Below are 17435 nucleotides of genomic sequence, written 5' to 3'. Positions count from 1 at the left end.
TTTTTTTTTTTTTTTTTTTTTTTTTTTTTTTGAGACAGGGTCTCTCTTTGTGGCCCAGGCTGGAGTGCAGTAGTGCAGTCTTGGCACACTGCAACCTCCACCTCCCGGGCTCAAGCAATCCTCCCACCTCAGCCTCCCAGGTGGCTGGGGCTACAGGTGCATAACACCATGCCTGGCTGATTAGGTTTTTTACAGTCCTGTCATGGGCCCTAAAATACTTAATTACCTGGGCATGGTGTTAGCTATGTTGTCTAGGCTGGTCTTCCTCAAGCAATCTGCTCACCTTGGCCTCCCAAAGTGCTGGGATTATAGACATGAACCACTATTCTAGGCTGTAGTTGTTAATACTTTCTTTTGCTAAATTGTGTCTGTAGATCATTTAGGGGAAGTCTGAGAAGACAGCTAGTAGAGATCATTATGTTTTTTTCAAAGACATTGCCAAAGTTAGGTCAGATAACCAATTTTTTGGTTACTGTGATTCAACCTTGGTTGACCGAGACACCTGAGATGGAAGCTTCTTTATCCTGTTACTGACCTGTAGGTTGTTTGGGCTCAGTTGCTGATGCTTATTTCCTTAGATGATCATACTTGCACCGTCCTTGGGTGATATCCTGTGAGTTGTCAAATGAACTTCGGTCCTGTTCAGAACCAAGCAGTTCCGTATTTAAAAATGAAAAGCTAACTGCAGATAGGTAAACTATATGTTTTTTTAACATCCTTTAATGGTTTTGTGTTTAGTTGGCGCTTCTGTGGATCCTTAACACATTGCTCTGACAGTAACCTTGTATGATGTTTTCCTTTACATCCAAAGCTCTCTTTTGTTCATTATCTTGTTTGATCCAGGCAGTAACTCTGCAAGTAGATGGCCCCATTATTATGGTGGAATGTACAGGATGATAGCATATTCTGGGAAGAGGAAGGAAGTGGATTCAGGCACTAGAACCAGTAAATCATGTGGTAGAGGGCTTCTCGTGTGAAAATCTGTTTTTCCCCCTCAATATCACAAAACTGGTCCATACTAACTTTTCAGAGTGTATTAGTTTCCTTAGAGTGAAATGTCATACTACTCTATTTCACTTTCCTCTTGATTAGAGCCTGAGGGTTTTTTAACGTTTTCTTCTTTAATCTTGTAGTATTGGTTCATTACTGTAAAGTTTTTTTTTTTTTTTTTTCCCTAGAAAACCAAGGTTATAGCAAAGTAAGTTGTATTCTCACAGGGTGAAGGAGACCTTCAGAAGTATACAATTCATCTATGCCTTTAAATTATCAACCATAAACACTGTAATTATGTGACAGATTCTCTGGACATCTGTTTTTTTATTATCACAGTCACTTTCCCAACAAAGTGTCACATAACAGCATTCTTTTGTTCCTTGGATCAACTGTTAATTAGTTTTCCCTCAATAGACCATATCTTCAGTGAAGTAGACAGAATACTCTGATCTCTCTCAGTATTTTCTAGTGCACGAATCCTCTGCTTCCTCTTGCCATTGGTCGTTTCACCTCAGAGGCATATCTAAGGAAACAAAATGCATTCAAACACAGTTATAATCAATTTCAAGTATGTGTTGTGGATGGATTAGGAAATAACTCATCTTTTTCTTTTTAACTCTTCCACTTTTAGACTAAAAGAATTTCTTTCTTTTGCATTGACAAATTTCTGTTACTCTTGTTCTGAAAAGCACATTTTTTAAAAAGGCTGAATTTATTTGGGCATTCGTAGGCATACTCTGATTTATCTTGAATATACTTTTGTCAGTTCTGTTTATAGTTTTTATTAATGATATTATTACAAGTAATAAAACTACATTTGCTTATTTTGGAAAATGCCCCATTTTGTTACTGTTTAAACATAGCCAAAATGAATTTCGAAGTATAATTTCCAGTATCTTTAGGAAGCAACACATTATTCAACTTCTGACCTCAAAATGGGACAAGTGAGACAGTGTTTGAAAAACATTTAGTAAAAACCCTGGCATATAGGAAGTGCACAATAAATGCGCTACAATTGTTACTACAAAGCTGATGCCTGTTCGTATGGTGGTAGTTATAGGATGCACAGCCATGTCTTTTATTCCGTTATCTTTCCTTCACCAAAGTTTTGATCGTTCAACTTTCCCTTATTGTATCATTCCGTAGTTACTGTGATCTCATGAGGAAGAGGTGGTTCAGTTGATACTTAGGGCAATGGTTCCTAGACTTGGAGAAACATGTATAAGGTGCTAAGATTTTATTTTGGCAAGGACATTAGGAAAAAGTCTATCATCTGCTTTCATCGTCGTTTTTAAAAGAGGTAGAAGATAACTCTGTGTGTGTGTATGTGTGTGTGTGTGTGTGTGTTAATAACACTCTCTTAACTTAATTTCAATTTATGAAAAATTGGCATTGTCTATCTCATTTCACAGTGGTCTGGAGGACACTCTATGGTAGACCTGTAGTCTGTGGATTGGCACTAACTGATGTGAGACATGAAGGTCAAATGAAAGGATAGGAGAGTTAAGACTGTTGAGGGAAGAAAAAAGCTTTCTTTTCTAGTGTTTTTTATTTTTATTTTTTTGGAATCTCACTCTGTCATCCAGGCTGGAGTGCAGTGGCTCTATCTTAGCTCACTGCAACCTCCACCTCCCAAGTTCAAGTGATTCTCCTGCCTCAGCCTCCTGAGTAGCTGGGATTATAGGCACCCACCACCACACCCAGCTAATTTTTTTTGGCTTTAGTAGAGACAGTGTTTCTCCATGTTGGTCAAGCTGGTCTTGAACTCATGACTTCACATGATCCACCTGCTTTGGCTTCCCAAAGTGTTGGGATTATAGGCATGAGCCACCACACTGGTATTCTTTTAGAGAAAGTTTCGAGCTACTATCGGTTCTGAAAATTGATTGCGTTATACATGTTACTATAATGCTCATAACCTGTGTTTCATGTGTTTATATGTCATTCATGCAAATTTCCAGTTGTCCAGAATAACTAGAAAACAAGTTGATGTGACGGATACTAACTCACAGTTCACATGCATTTTCTCCTGGTGTGCTTTACTAGTTAGAGGGAATATAGGTGAAAGACAAAGACTACAAAAAGCAAACAGATAGGTTATACCTTTGTAGAATGCCTTTACAAGTCCACATTGATACCCATTATTCTATATCTAGTACTATAGTTTCCTCATAATTTTATGAACAGGATCAGATTCCTGTTTCTGTTAAGTTTCTGAGTCAGAATAACAGGGAGAAAGAATAATAAAGGGAACTATTTGGCTGACAGAGTATCATTTGACTGAGAGGAGTTTTAATGGAGACACAGGTGCCATAGGAGCTCACAGGTACATTTCTCTTTCAGAGTCTTTCCTCATCCCTGTGCCCTCATGCTTCATGCGCTTGTGAGTGACTGAGATAAATGAGCTTGGCTTAGATGGCTTTTAAGATTCGTTCTAAACCTGATATTTTGTGAGATGGTTTCTGAAGTAGAAAGACCTACTTTGCTAAATGTGACCTAATTTTGATCCTGATTGCTCCCCCAAACTCTTGATGGCATCTGGAAGGCATGGCAGATTCTTCAGTAGACCAAGTGCAAGTGCTGTGGCCACCATCTTGAAAGCTCTCATGTGTGAGTTTTTCCTTCCTTTCTCTCTCCCCATCTGGAGTATCCCCCATCTAGCCATTTCTAAAGGTTCCTTTTCAGTCCCAACTGCTGTATTATTTAAACCCCATCTACAGCACTCACTGCAAGCAATGCTTAAATCTGCTTTTGTATTTGAAAACAAAGCTTTAAAAGCAGCTAGGGGAGCCACAGAGAAGAGTAGTGATTTTGTGACAGTGGCCTAAATCCAAGAATTGCATTTAGAAAGAGTTTTTGTTTGTTTTAAGCAGAATTGGCTTCAGCATGTTTGTCCATTGAAAATGGGAACACTGAGCCCATGCATAGATAAACCCTCTGATGGAAACTGGAGATTTTTGTAAAGGTAGAGGTATATGTACACTATGGCACCCTGTATTCCGCAATTCTGTAAAGCTCTTTAAAATGCTTTCATAATCGTTAAAATAATTCATTTTGCATATAGAATATGCTCTCTCACACTCCGTCATATTTGTAGGGTTTCTCCTTAAATGGGGCTTTGTTGCTCTGGTAGGAAATGAATGGTTAGATGTTTTTGTAAGTCACTTCTGCCTTCTCTAAGATGCATAGCTAGGAATAGGTGCCTAACAGCATGCTCTGTAGTTCCTAATCAATCAGGTAATAATTGATTACACTTGCATGAGCTTTTCAACACTGACAGTTTCACTGTAAGATAAAGAGAATTGTAAGATTCAATTATGAGCATACATTCCATAAAATGCACTGAGGCAGAGAGCAAGAAAGAATTCTTGTGCAGGAAGGGAAGGTATTTGAATTGTCTAAGAAGGGAGTCAAGGGTTATAAATTTTAAGAATAGGAATGAAATGTTTGCGAAGAGTATTGATTTATTTATTGGAGAAGACCTTGCAAAATATCTAAGAGGATGCAGGATTGGAGGATGCAGTTTCATGAGGATAGTAGACCACTCATCTTAGAAGAGGTGAAGAAGATGCTAAGAGCCAATGTTGGAAGCAAATCTGATCAGTCATTGTAATCAAAGTCTGAAAAGCTGTCCATTAGCAATAACTCTAAACTTATGCCAGAAAAAGAAGTCATAGTACTGGGGGAAGTCTCTGCAGGGAAGGGCAAGACCCACAGGAGGAAAATCAGATGGCACATTCAACCTCCTAACTATATGCTTCTGGGGGAGGGGCGAGTAACAACAGCCAAGTGAGGTGTCCAGTAACCTGCTCCCAAATGAATTCCAGAACGGGGGGCCGAGGGGGAGGCTGTGCTGGGGCAGTTAGTGAGCAGCCATGCCTGGAGGCCATGGTACCATCTGTGTAACAGAGAAACAGTTTTCCCTGATGAAAAATCAATCTCCAGAGGCAGCAGTTACAGCCCCTGAAAGAACAAGAGGTCCCAGACCAGACTTCCATGAGATGCCACAGAAGCTAATGAGCCAGTGTGGGTCATACGAGGTACGCGTGGCTGAGAGAGCAATGCCTGGGCCTCTAGAGGGGTAGGGCCCAGGCATTTTACGAATGCCTTGAAATACAGCCAGGTAAACACCTGGAGGATATTTTCATTTTGCTAAATGTTAATCTATGGAGAGAACAGGAGAAAAGGAAAACAAGTTAATGGCCTGACATAAACAACTACTTACCATGGAACTCTCACAAAGAAGCCTCAGACACGGCCTTGTGGGGGAGGGTACCATTTGAATAAGTGTTGATCCAAAGAGAATGCTTGGCCTTTATGGATACAAACACTGATTATATGCTCAAAGCCATTGACATAGTATGTTTTCTTCTCTCCCCCCACCCCGCCCCGCCCCATGAAATACTTGAAGCTGGCTTTTTAAGCACAAAGATGTAACGTAGGGATGGTGATTGTCAGATTATGACCGGGAATACAAGAGTCACAGAATGTTTTTGGTGAACAATCTGTTTCCCCAAACCCAGCATCATCCCTTTAACCCATATTATCAGAAAGATGCATTTTAGGATACTGCATCCCACAAGGTTCTGACATTAGCCAGCAGTCTACCACAAAGAACAAGTATATTTAGCAAGAGAGGTTCTACTCTTTACTGTTAGCAAGATGTGTTAAATGGAGGCTTTTTCTTCCTCCTCCTTTTTTTAGTCTAACTTTTAGATTGCCTGAAAAGAAAGAGGCTAAGCAAAATGGAAATACTTTACTCCCGACCAAATGGGAATAGATTATCTGAAGAGAAAATTGGAATCTAATGTTCAAACACCCCCTCTTCTGGAGCCAGTAGAGACTCTGGCGTGTTTCAGTCAAGTTGTAGTATTTAAGCAAACGAGTATACATAAAATACTAAACTAGTTTAGCCTGAGCTCAGCCATGTAGTAACTTTTTAAGTACTGTCTGCAAATTGTTCTCCTGTAGGCTGGCTGTATACACCTGTCACTGCTCTGATGTGTGTGCTTCTAATGTAAAAGACTGATTTTAAGGATTTACACTGTATTTGTGTCCCACTTCTGGCTTTAAGAGCTTTATTTTAACTTACTGTGTTAAAGTATAAAGCATTATTTTTCAACAATTCATACAAGCAAATTAGGTGAGGTACTATTTACTTTTTTTTTAATTTTTAAGATGAAATCTTGCTCTGTCACTTAGGCTGGAGTGCAGTGGCATGATCTGGGCTCACTGCAACCTCTACCTCCTGGGTTAAAGCAGTTCTCTTGTCTCAGTTTCCCAAGTAGCTGGGATTATAGGCTTGTACCACCAGGCCTGGCTAATTTTTGTATTTTTGGTAGAGAAGGGGTTTTGCTATGTTGGCCAGGCTGGTCTTGAACTCCTGACCTCAGGTAATCTGCCAACATCAGCCTTCCAAAGAGCCGGAATTACAGGCATGAGCCACCATACCTGGCCTTTTTTTGTTTGTTTTTTAAAGAGACAGTATATTATTTTTGTGGCTCATGCTGGAGTGCCGCAGCACAATCATAGCTGATTGGTACCTTGAGTTCCTGGCCTGAAATGATCCTTCTACCTCAGTCTCCCGAGTAGCTAGGAAAACAAGCATTTATCACCATGCCCGGCTGATTTTTAATTTTTTTGTAGAGACGAGGGGTTCCACCATCTTGCGTAGGCTGGTCTCAAACTCCTGGGCTCAAGTGATACTCCTGGCTTGGTCTCACAAAGTGCCAGGATTACAGCTGTGAGCCATTGCATCTGGCCTTCTATTTTATGTATGAGTCAAGCTACAGACAAGGTTAACAAGACTACTACTTCAGTGCCCTCCACTAATAAACAGAACCACCGCTAGAACGGTGGTTCTTCTGACTCATTTCACCATGGCTTACCACATGATGCTGCCATTTTAATCAGTCAGCTGAGATATGCATTCTATTCCTTAATCCCTGGCTTTTTGACTCAATTTTACTAGACTTGTACTTCTGTTTTAGGGTGGAAAGCCTATGTTTGAGTATATTTGTCTTTATAGTGTACCTAATCATTTGGCTTGGTAATTTGGGTAGGTTTGAGCCATTTTGCTAAGGTAGGCAGCAAACTTAGACCATTTACTAAACTCATGCTCAGAGAAAATGGGCCCTTTGCTCACAAAGAGGAAAATGTTTGGTTTACTTAGCATGGTCCTTTTTAGGGCTGAGGCTGATACTTTGAAGGAGTATTCTGGTGAGATGGTGAAAATATATTCCATGTGACAGCTCTTGTTTCTGTGCATCGAAGATTTTAAACCTTGAAAAGAAAGCTTGGAGTCCAAAGAAAGAATTGTGCAATTGCAATAAACACATAGCCTTGCAGACTCAGAGATAGTGGCTGTCAGGACAGAGTACAGAAAATGCAGTGATTTATATCAGCCAGAGGGAAACATGGCCTCAGGCACTGTAAGTGAAGAGTAGTGCTTTCACTTAAGGAAACTTAACTCTTTAAGGACTCCCCCAAATTCACTTTGTTGAGTATCTAAAATCCCGGAAATGTGCAGGTTTTCGTCTTCTAACAGTGCAGCTGAATGAGGGAATAGAGCCTTTGCATTTAAATTGCTCGAGTTTATCTGATTAGGATAGGTTTCAACCTTCACATGCTTAAGCTTGGCACAGAGTAGATGCTCAAAAGCTCTTGAATTGGTCATAGTTCTTTTTCTTGGATTCTTTTTATTTCAAAGTGTATCAAAAGCACTCATCTTTGAAATCAGAGGCTTGTTCTCAAAATGCAAGAGGAAGAGAGAAATCTAGTAAAGTTCTCGAGTTGGTGCTGTTGATTACCTTGTGAATGGAGATCACAGTATGTGAAGAGTTGAAGTCTAGTTTGTCTTACCAAGTCACTGAACAGCCCCATGATCTCTGAGGTACCAGCAGCAATTTTACTGCATTCTTGTGCCTGAAAGAACATGAAATACACTTTGCCATTTAATACAGCCTGTAGGAACCGAGTGAACCTCATTCAAAACTCTGCCTGGATAGGACAGCTCCGTGTGCACCGTTTCCAGCAGAGTAAGCAGTGCCTTCATGATTCAGGGACATTTTGTACTTCCTGAAGAGTAAGGTACAAGTCTGCCAGATTCTGGAAAAGTGTAATTAGGATATGTGAAGCATTTTATGTGGTGGAGGTTCTTGATATTACAGCCGTTCCTGCATTGCATACCCTCAGTGCTCCTGTCTTTAACTCTTCTTGGCCACTCTTACAAGTCATCACCCTTTGATGTACTTTAAGAACACAGGCACACCTTGTTGAATTGTGCTTCACTTTAGTGTGCTTTTCAGATACTGCCCTTTTTTTCCTTTTTAACAAATTGAAGGTTTGTGGCAACCCTGCGTCACAAGACTGTCGGTGCCATTTCTCAATAGCATGTAGTCAATTTACGTCTCTGTTTCACATTTTGGTAATTTTCACAATATTTCAAACTTTATTGTAACTTTTACAGTGATCTGTTATTCATGATCTTTGATGTTACTATTGCAATTGTTTCAGGGTGCCAGGAACAGTACCCACAGAAGATAGTTTAGTGAAAGTTGTGTGTGAAGTTCTGCCATTCCCCTGTCTCTCTCCCTCTACTTGGGCTTTTCTATACTCCAAATTTCAATTTTTTAATTGAAATCGGGTCAGTCAATAACCCTACAATGACCTTTCAGTGTTCAATTGAAAGAAAGAGTCAAAAATCAAAAGCTTGAAATGATTAATTAAAGCTCAGTGAGGAAGGCATGTCAAAAACTGAGATAGGCTGAAAGCTGGGTGTCTTGCACCAAGCATCTATCCAAGTTGTAAATGCAAAGGAAAGTTCTTGAAGGAGATTAAAAGTGCAGTTCCAATGAACAGACAAATGATAAATAGCCTAATTGCTGATACGGAGAAAACTGAAGTGGTCTGGATAGAAAATCAAACCAGCCACAACAATCCCTTAAGCCAAAGCCTAATCCAGAGCAAGGCCCTAACTCTCTTCAGTTTCTCTGAAGGATGAGAGAGGTGAGGAAGCTGCAGAAGAGAGAAGTTTGAAGCTAGCAAAGATTGGTTCGTGAGGTTGGAGGAAAGAAGCCATCTCCTTAACATAAAAGTACAAGGTGAATCAGCAAGTGCTAATGGAGAAGCTGCAGTAAGTTATCCAGAAGACCTAGCAAGATCATTGATGAAAGTGGCAACACTAAACAACAGATGGTTCAAGGTAAATGAAACAGCCTTCTATTGGAAGATGCCATCTAGATGTTTCATAGCTAAAGACAAGAAGTCAGTACCTGGCTTTAAATGACAGATTGATTATCTTATTAGGGACTAATACAACTGGTGACTTTCCCTTTAAGATATTGCTCATTTACTATTCCAAAAATAATTTCTTAATGAAATTTATGGAATATTATGAATCTTTTTTCATGCTTTGTACAAAGCATCTTCACCAAGTGTCCTCAATAATTATACTAAATCTACTCTTCCATTGCTCTGTAAAGGGAACAACAAATCCTGGTTGATGCACATCTGTTTACAGCATATCTTACTGAATTATAATTTTTTTTATTGAAACAAAGTCTTGCTTTGTCACGCAGGCTGGAGTGCAGTGGCGCAGTCTCAGCTCACTGCAACCTCCACCGTCTGGGCTCAAGTGATTCTCCTGCCTCAGCCTCCTGAGTAGCTGGGATTACAGGCACCCACCACCACACCCAGCTAATTTTTGTATTTTTAGTAGAGATGGGGTTTCACCATCTTGGCTAGGCTGGTCTTGAACGCCTTACCTCAGGTGATCCACCCCTCTTGGCCTCGCAAGGTGCTGGGATTAGAGTTGTGAGCCGCCAGCCTGGCCAATTACTGAATTTATGCCCACTGTTGAGACCTACTGCACAGACAGGAAAAAAAGATTCCTTTCAAAATATTAGTGCCCGTTGACAATGTAACTTGTCATCCAGGAGCTATGATGGAGATGTACAAATAGGTTAATGTTGTTTCCATGCCTGCTAATGCAACATCCATTCTGCAGCCCATGGATAAGAAGTAATTTCCACATTGAAGTCTTATTTAAGAAATATATTTTGTAAGGCTATGGCTGCTATAGTTTGTGATTCCTCTGATCGATCTGTGCGAAATAAATTGAAAACCTTTTGGGAAGGATTTACCATATTAGAGATCATTAAGAACATTCATGATTCATGGGAGAAGGTCACAATATCAATATCAACAGGAATTTGGGAGAAGTGGATTCCAGTCCTCATGGATGACTTTGAGGGGCTCAAGACTTCATTGGAGGAAGTCACTGCAGGTATGGTGGAGATAGCAAAAGAATTAGAAGTGGAGCCTGGAGACTCCTGGACTGAACTGCTGTAATATCATGATCAAACTTGTACGGTTGAGGAGTTGCTTCTTATAGATGAGCAAAGAAATCAGTTTCTGGAGATGGACCCCTGGTGAAAATGCTTTGTACATTGTTGAAATGACAAAAGATTCATAATATTCCATAAATTTTGTTAATAAAGCAGTGGCAGGGTTTGTGAGGATTGACTCCAGTTTTGAAAGAACTTCTGACATGAGCAACATGCTATCAAACAGCAAGGCATGCTGCAGAAACATTTTCCCAGAGTAAGTCAAAGCAGCAAACTTCATGGTTGTCCTATTTTAAGAAATTGCCACATCCTTCAGCAGCCCTCTCCCTGATCAGTCAGTAGCCATCAGCATGGAGGCAGGAACCTTTACCAGCAAAACGATTGCAACCAGCTGAAAACTCAAATGATTGTTAGCAATTTTTAGCAATGAAGTATTTTAACATTAAGATACATACTTTTTTAAAGATATAATTCTTTGGCACACTTAATAGTTACATTTACTACAGTGTAGTGTAAACATGATTTCTGTATGCACTGGGAAACCGAAAAATTCTTGTGACATGCTTCATTGAATTACTAGCTTTATTTTGATGATCTGGAACCAAACCTGCACTATCTCTATCTCCAAGGCGTTCCTGTATTTAGGAACATGGCACATACAGAGGGGGCTGCCTATTAAATATTTATTCTCCATTTGATATCTGAAATGATTTGAAATCATTGAAAGATGCTGACTTAAGATGGTCACCCGACTACTACCAAGCATTCATGATTTACCTATAAAATCTCCACATGGAACCATGTATGTATGAATATTGAAACTATGGAATTTTAGTTAGCAATTTTTACTAGAAAGCATTGCTGTGTGCTAGCATTGCTAGGCACTGTGCATAGCATTTTTTTTTATTCCAAAGTAATTTGGGGTCACATTTTAAGGTACGGCATCATAAATAAAAAGGTTTATTTCTTCACTTGATATTCAATAAAATGTCTTAGATTGTAGTTACGGATTTTAAATGTGAAATTTAAATAGCAGATCCTTTTGAAGTGTTACACAAGTGTGGCAGGTATCTTTAAACCCTTTTTTTTTTTTTTTTTTTTGGCTTGTATTAGTAATGTAGATAAGACATTGTATAAAAATGCTTAGATTTACGAACTCAGTGTAGTATTGATAGGTCAGTGGTTGTCATTTTGGTCCACATGTTAGAATCACCTGAGTAAGTCTTTAGTGACATTGGTGCCTGGGTCCCTTTCTGACCCATTAAGTCAGACTCTCTGAGGGATAACCCTGAGCATCTTTGGGTATTGCTTCCAGAAGGGAGTGGATTAGTGCCTTTTGCATTCTCCTTGGATAATCTCACGTTTTATAGCTCCTGGACTGCTGTGTATATCGGTGGAGTTGCATTCACTCAGTTGAACTACAGGAAACTCTACATTCCTGAGTGTCTTTGGCAGATACTTAAGGGGCTGCTGTTTATCAGGTGCGACGGCCAGCATCTGCTGGGGAGAGACTTGATCCCCTCCTTATGGAGTTTATACTTTTGTTTTGGGCAAAAGGAGGAGTTTTCTCAAAGTCAAAATGCACCGTTAACAGGATCATCTCATTTTGTTGACAGATTTAACCCAATTCTTAGATCTGGACTAGGTTTTCCAGATCATTTTCTAGTACTTGATGCTTTTTCTGATGTGTGGATTTGGTTTCTCTTTAACTGCATTCCACATTTGGATTCGTTTATCATTTTCAGCAGGTCAGTCCCACTAGCACTCCCCTCATAGTGGTCTATGGTTATTTAACCAAGGAATTATTTTTGCTTGTTTGCCTATTATGATGAAACAGTAAATTGCTTTTCTTTTTCTAGAACTGTAAGCTTCAAAGTTAAAATCAAACAGTATTTCTTGTTTAGGGAAAAAGTGTGTTAACACTGTGGAAGAAGTAATAGCTAAGCAAATAGTATCAACTAAACCATACTGAACCCATCATTTAAGAATGAAAGATTTAAAATTATTCAGGTATTTTGACTTGTTTTGCTTCAAATAGAGCATAAATGTCACAATCCCCTTTTGCTTCTTCATACCAATCTCTTCCCTACCCCGTAAATGTGATTTAAAATCTTGATAGAGCACAAGCGCCAGGAATACAACGCACATTCAATTAGGCCGAGATTTTTCACTGACCTAAATAACAGCTCATTCATGAGATAATGTGACCTGCAGTCAGATAGAAAAATCTGTTGCTTGAGCTGGGATCAACCTGGCATAGTACAAACCCTCTGGTGGTCAGGGAATCATCTAAAATTAGACCAGGTAGAAAAATACTGCGAAAGCTTTGCAGGCCCAGTCTCCATTTCAGGAATACTTCTTTCTCAAGATGCGTGTGTCATTTGTCACCTAGACTATCCCTGGTAATCTTGTAATGCACATCTCGATTAGCATGAAGTGTCTGCTATCCAAGTGAAGTTCATTGCTATCCAAGGCATCAAGCAGTTTGAGCAGTTAAGCAATCTATATTTCTTAAGAGTGCATTTCCTTTCATGACTTAATGGAGCTCACCTTCTGTTAAACAAGGTCTTCTCTTTGGAGAGGTGGTCAGTGTATCTTGGGATTTTCAGGTAGCCACAAGTTTGGCAAACATTGCCGTTATCAAAACAATACCTGTCCTAGAAATGAATGTATGGTATTGTGTATGCAAGTGTTTGTCTTACAGTGATGCATTTTCAAAAATGTGAGATGGTCATCGTGTTTCCTCAGGTTTCTTTCAGTAGATCTGGTGGTAAATTCTTGAACTACTAAAGGGAAATCCCTTACTACCGAAATGACCTCAGATTCTTTTTGGAAAGAGAAGGGTAGAAATAAATGCAATACACAAATTAGTTTCCTATCCAGTGAACCATCTAGTGTGATGGTTAGAGGTTTCTTGGATCATTGGAATCATAAGGAGCTCCAGTCACTGTTTTTGATTTATCCATGTCAAAATGAGGGGGGAAAACACAAGGATGTGGTTTTTCTCTTTGAACCAATAGGGAAAAACTTAAATCTAAAATATGAAGTACAGGCTTTATTCATTCAACACATGTTTATGGAGCATCAGTGAACAAGGCAGACAAACCCTGTCCCCCACCCTTGCTGAGTGTGCACTCTAGTGAGGACTACAGATGCTATAAATAAAACAACTTACTTAGAAGATACCATGGTCGGGCGGGGGGCAGGGGTGTGGTGTGGTAGGAATAGAGCAGGGCAGAGGGAACTAGGAGCTCCAGATTTGGAGGGCAGAGGGAAGATTGCCGTTTTAAATAGGATATCAGGGTGGGCTTTATCTAGAAGGAGCAATTGAAACCAGGAAGCTGCTGAGGGATTTGGCCATGCACTTATGCGGGATAGAACAGTCCAGGCAGAAGGCAGGTGCACTGGAAGTGCCTGGTAAAGCAGGAGTGTACCTGGCATGTTGGAGAAAACTGAAGGCCAGTGTGCTGCTGCAGAGGGAGTGGGGAGGAGGGAGAAAAGAGATAAGGCCACAGGAAGTGGGGTCCCGGCCACACAGGGCCTTGTAAGGAGTTGGCTTTCCATGACACTGTGAGTAAAGCTCTGGAGGGATTTGAGGAATGAGCTGGCTTCATTGTGTGCCCTGGCATTCATCAGGTGTTTGGTAACTATTTTTTTTCTTAAATTTCATATTTTTTCTGAAACCATACATTCCTTCCTTTTTTCCCCCTCTCTGAAAATTATAGCAACAATAGCTCATACTTGCTATGGTGGGTATGCTGTCAATCACTGTACATTGATTAACCGTGTGACCCTTCACAACAGCTGTAAATAGTACACAACAGCTTTAAACCATCATTTTATAGATGAGGAGACTGAGACCCTGAGAGCATCAGTGACTCACCCAAGGAGCTTGAGTCACTCAAGGGCAGAGTCAGTATTCGAGCCCAGGCAGTGTATCTCCCAATTACAGCAGGGTTTGCTGTTCGTCAGGATGTGGGAGGAGCTAGGAGACTTGCACGTATATGTTGAAGCAAGAATGCTAGCTCCTGCTGCATCTCCTCCCTACCCACAGAGACCACTGGTGTAGGTGCTCTGGGTTGGAAGCAGCACAGTCAGGGTGACACTGTGCTTGGGTCTGTAGTTACTGTCATGTGGCATGATAGAACTCTTGCCTACAGGTAGAAATTATGATGAGGGACCTGAATTGGCAACTTTCACTTCACTCTCATTTCCCTCCAACATCCAGTTATTAGTCATTTAATGTCACTCCAGTTTTTTTGTGGCTTTTAATGATGTCATCTCATGAATTTGCTGTTGGATTTTGAAAGGAGGAACCTCAGCTTCTAATAGAAAGGTATGAAGTGAAATAAGCTCTAAGGAGGAAGTCATTATAACCTCTTATGAGAGTATATAAATATGCACCTATTTGACAGATGAAAAACACTGGGCTTACTTTAAGTCATGGTATTTTATGGCAACAGGCATTCCGATAGCCAGTGGAGGTACATTTTTGAAGTGCTAGTAGAAGGCAAGTCCTCCACTGGGGAATTTTCTTTGTGATTTTGCTAAGTAAAACTTTCTTGCAAATATGTAATATTGATAGCACACTGCTCTTACTAATATATTGGAGCTGACTTCCTGTTTTCCAAGGAAAATGAGAATGCCTCTAAGTGCCTGTGTGGCATAAATTCTACTTTTAAATAAGACTCCACACACAAGGCAAGGACAGTACAAGCTTTTTAGGAAAAAAAAAAAACTGATGCAAGAAAAACCAAATCTAAATATTGATTTACATTGGATCATAGCTCTTTAGACAACACCTCTTAGGGCCCACTGTTTCCCAAGCAAGAAACTCTGTGTTCTGGGTAGTTGTAAAAGAAATAGAACATGCTTCCCTTGTGTGTTTCAGTGGATAGCGTACAAAAAACACAGGTTAGAGTCAGATCAGGCATGAATTTAAATCTCTTTTCCTATTTATTGGTTCTGAGACCTTGGGCAAGTTATTTAACCTTCTAAATCCCACTTTCCCGTCTGTAAAGTGAAAATGGGAATATTCAGTTTGCAGGATTCTGAGAAGTAAAACCTAACATTAAACATAGACCCTCCGACCCCAGTGGGTACTTAGTAAATATTTCCTTCACTGTTGTCTGGGGTCACACAGCAGGGAATGGAGGAAGGATGAAAATATGTAACAGTCTCTTAGGAAAAAATTGTAAAGTCATAGCGGGCAATTCTTACCCATTATGACAGTTATTTCATGTAGTGTGGAGATAGAACTGAATTTAGACTCATTTCCCCAAGGTCCCTATTGAGAACCTACTGTGTGCCATGCCTGATTCCAGATGCTGGGGAAACACAGTGTCTACGCTCATGATCTTTAAAGGTTAGTGAGAGCGGACATTGACCAAATACTCACACTAATCAGACCAATAAATGTCAAATTGCAACTGTGTTAGTGCTGTGAGACAGAAGAAAATGATGTTACGAAATGGTGTAATAGACAAGTTTGACCTAATCAGGGGGATCCAGAAAACCTTCCTTGAAAAAGATGGCAGTAACATCAGTATCTTAAAGGCAAGGAGGTGCATGCAACCCTCAGTATAACATCAGGGTCCCTTGGACCCCATTTTAATTTTGGAGTTTCTTTTTTGAGATGCCTTAAGTGCTTTTAAGGATGGCTGTTGGATAAAATTTAATCTTTCCTAGAGGTCTTACAAGGAAAAAACAGAACATTATTTATTTTAGGGCAAAGAACAACTCATACTATCTTAGCATTACCACATAGTTCTTTTGGACCTTTTGTACATCTAAGACACATTTTGACCTCTTAGTGATCTTATTTTTTCTGTATCTAGAAACATTTTCCTGTTTCATCATCTGAGAAATTTGTTCATTCATGCTTATCAATTCCCAACCATACTAAAATAAAAGTTAGAAAAGCAAAGAGTGATGGAATCAACTCTAAGGCTGATGCAATACTGAAATGTTATTTTATCTTTGAGTTTTCTTGCGGCATGACCCACAGTTTTTTTGTATCTTTCAAGGAGGTATAAAGGAAGGCACGAGATGCTTTTATCTAAATTTTTAGAAAATCTCTAGTTGAACACAGTTGAGAATTGATAATTTTCTCCCATGATAGCAAAGAAAAGGAAACTGATCAGGACCTCTGATGATTACCACATGATTCAGAAGATAAATGCCAAAAGACAGAAGCTCTCTAGACTCTAGACGATGGTGAAATTGATTGTGTAAGTGAAATCTCAGATTCTTCAGATGAAGGTATCCCAGATGAATTTTCCTCAACTCAGGAATCAGTGAGTCAGTAATACATTTCAAAGGATGAAAAGGAAATACGGTATTTGTATCCAGTTAGTCATTCAGTAGGAAATACTTCATCGTACAACATTTTGCAGCAAAAACCTCTGAGAGCAAGGGAATTAAGCAGAGGACGGGCATTGTCACACTTGGATTTTAAAAGTGATGATGGTGTTTCAGGTGATTTTGAGCAGGCATTTGTATATAAGGGACTGGGCCTGGTGAGAGATTTCTGGCTGGAAGTGTGGACTTGAGGTTCATTTGCATGTAGTTCAGGTGAACATCTTGAGTCATGAAAATCTTGTGGAAAAATGAAATCAGCTGTGGGGAGGGGTATAAAGTGAGAACATCTGAGTCCCAGTGTCTGGAACCAACAATGCCTTGGGGCCTGAAGAGACAATTAACTTGTGAAGGAGACAGAGGAAGAACAGTGGCATGTGTAAATTACTTTGGGCAGTATGGCCATTTTCATGATATTGATTCTTCCTAACCATGAACATGGAATGTTTCTCCATCTGTTTGTGTCCTCTCTTATTTCGTTGAGCAGTGGCTTGTGGTTTTCCTTGAAGAGGTCCTTTACGTTCCTTGTTAGTTGGAATATTATGCAGCCATCAAAAATGATGAGTTCGTGTCCTTTGTAGGAACATGGATGAACCTGGAAACCATCATTCTCAGCAAACTGACACAGGAGCAGAAAATCAAACACCACATGTTCTCACTCATAGGCGGGTGTTGAACAATGAGAACATGTGGTGTTTGATTTTCTGCTCCTGTGTCAGTTTGCTGAGAATGATGGTT

General features: G+C 39.8%; 1 protein-coding gene across 30 annotated transcripts in view; it reads left to right on the top strand.

Moving 5' to 3' along the window:
* The window catches only part of CELF2 (CUGBP Elav-like family member 2), a 641808-nt gene that overhangs the window by 368608 nt on the left and 255765 nt on the right, over window positions 1–17435 (top strand). The window contains exon 1 of one of the 30 annotated variants that reach the window (XM_032258110.1): window positions 6696–9196. The exons of the other annotated variants lie outside the window; for them this stretch is intronic. The gene's annotated coding sequence lies outside the window, so the exon portion shown is untranslated. Of the gene's footprint in view, window positions 1–6695; window positions 9197–17435 lie in introns of those variants that run through there. 30 annotated transcript variants of the gene reach the window in all.

Source organism: Sapajus apella, unplaced genomic scaffold, assembly GCF_009761245.1.
Source record: "Sapajus apella isolate SASKATOON/1434 unplaced genomic scaffold, GSC_monkey_1.0 scaffold100, whole genome shotgun sequence".
Lineage (NCBI taxonomy): Eukaryota > Metazoa > Chordata > Mammalia > Primates > Cebidae > Sapajus > Sapajus apella.
This window is presented reverse-complemented; position numbering and strand designations above follow the sequence as displayed.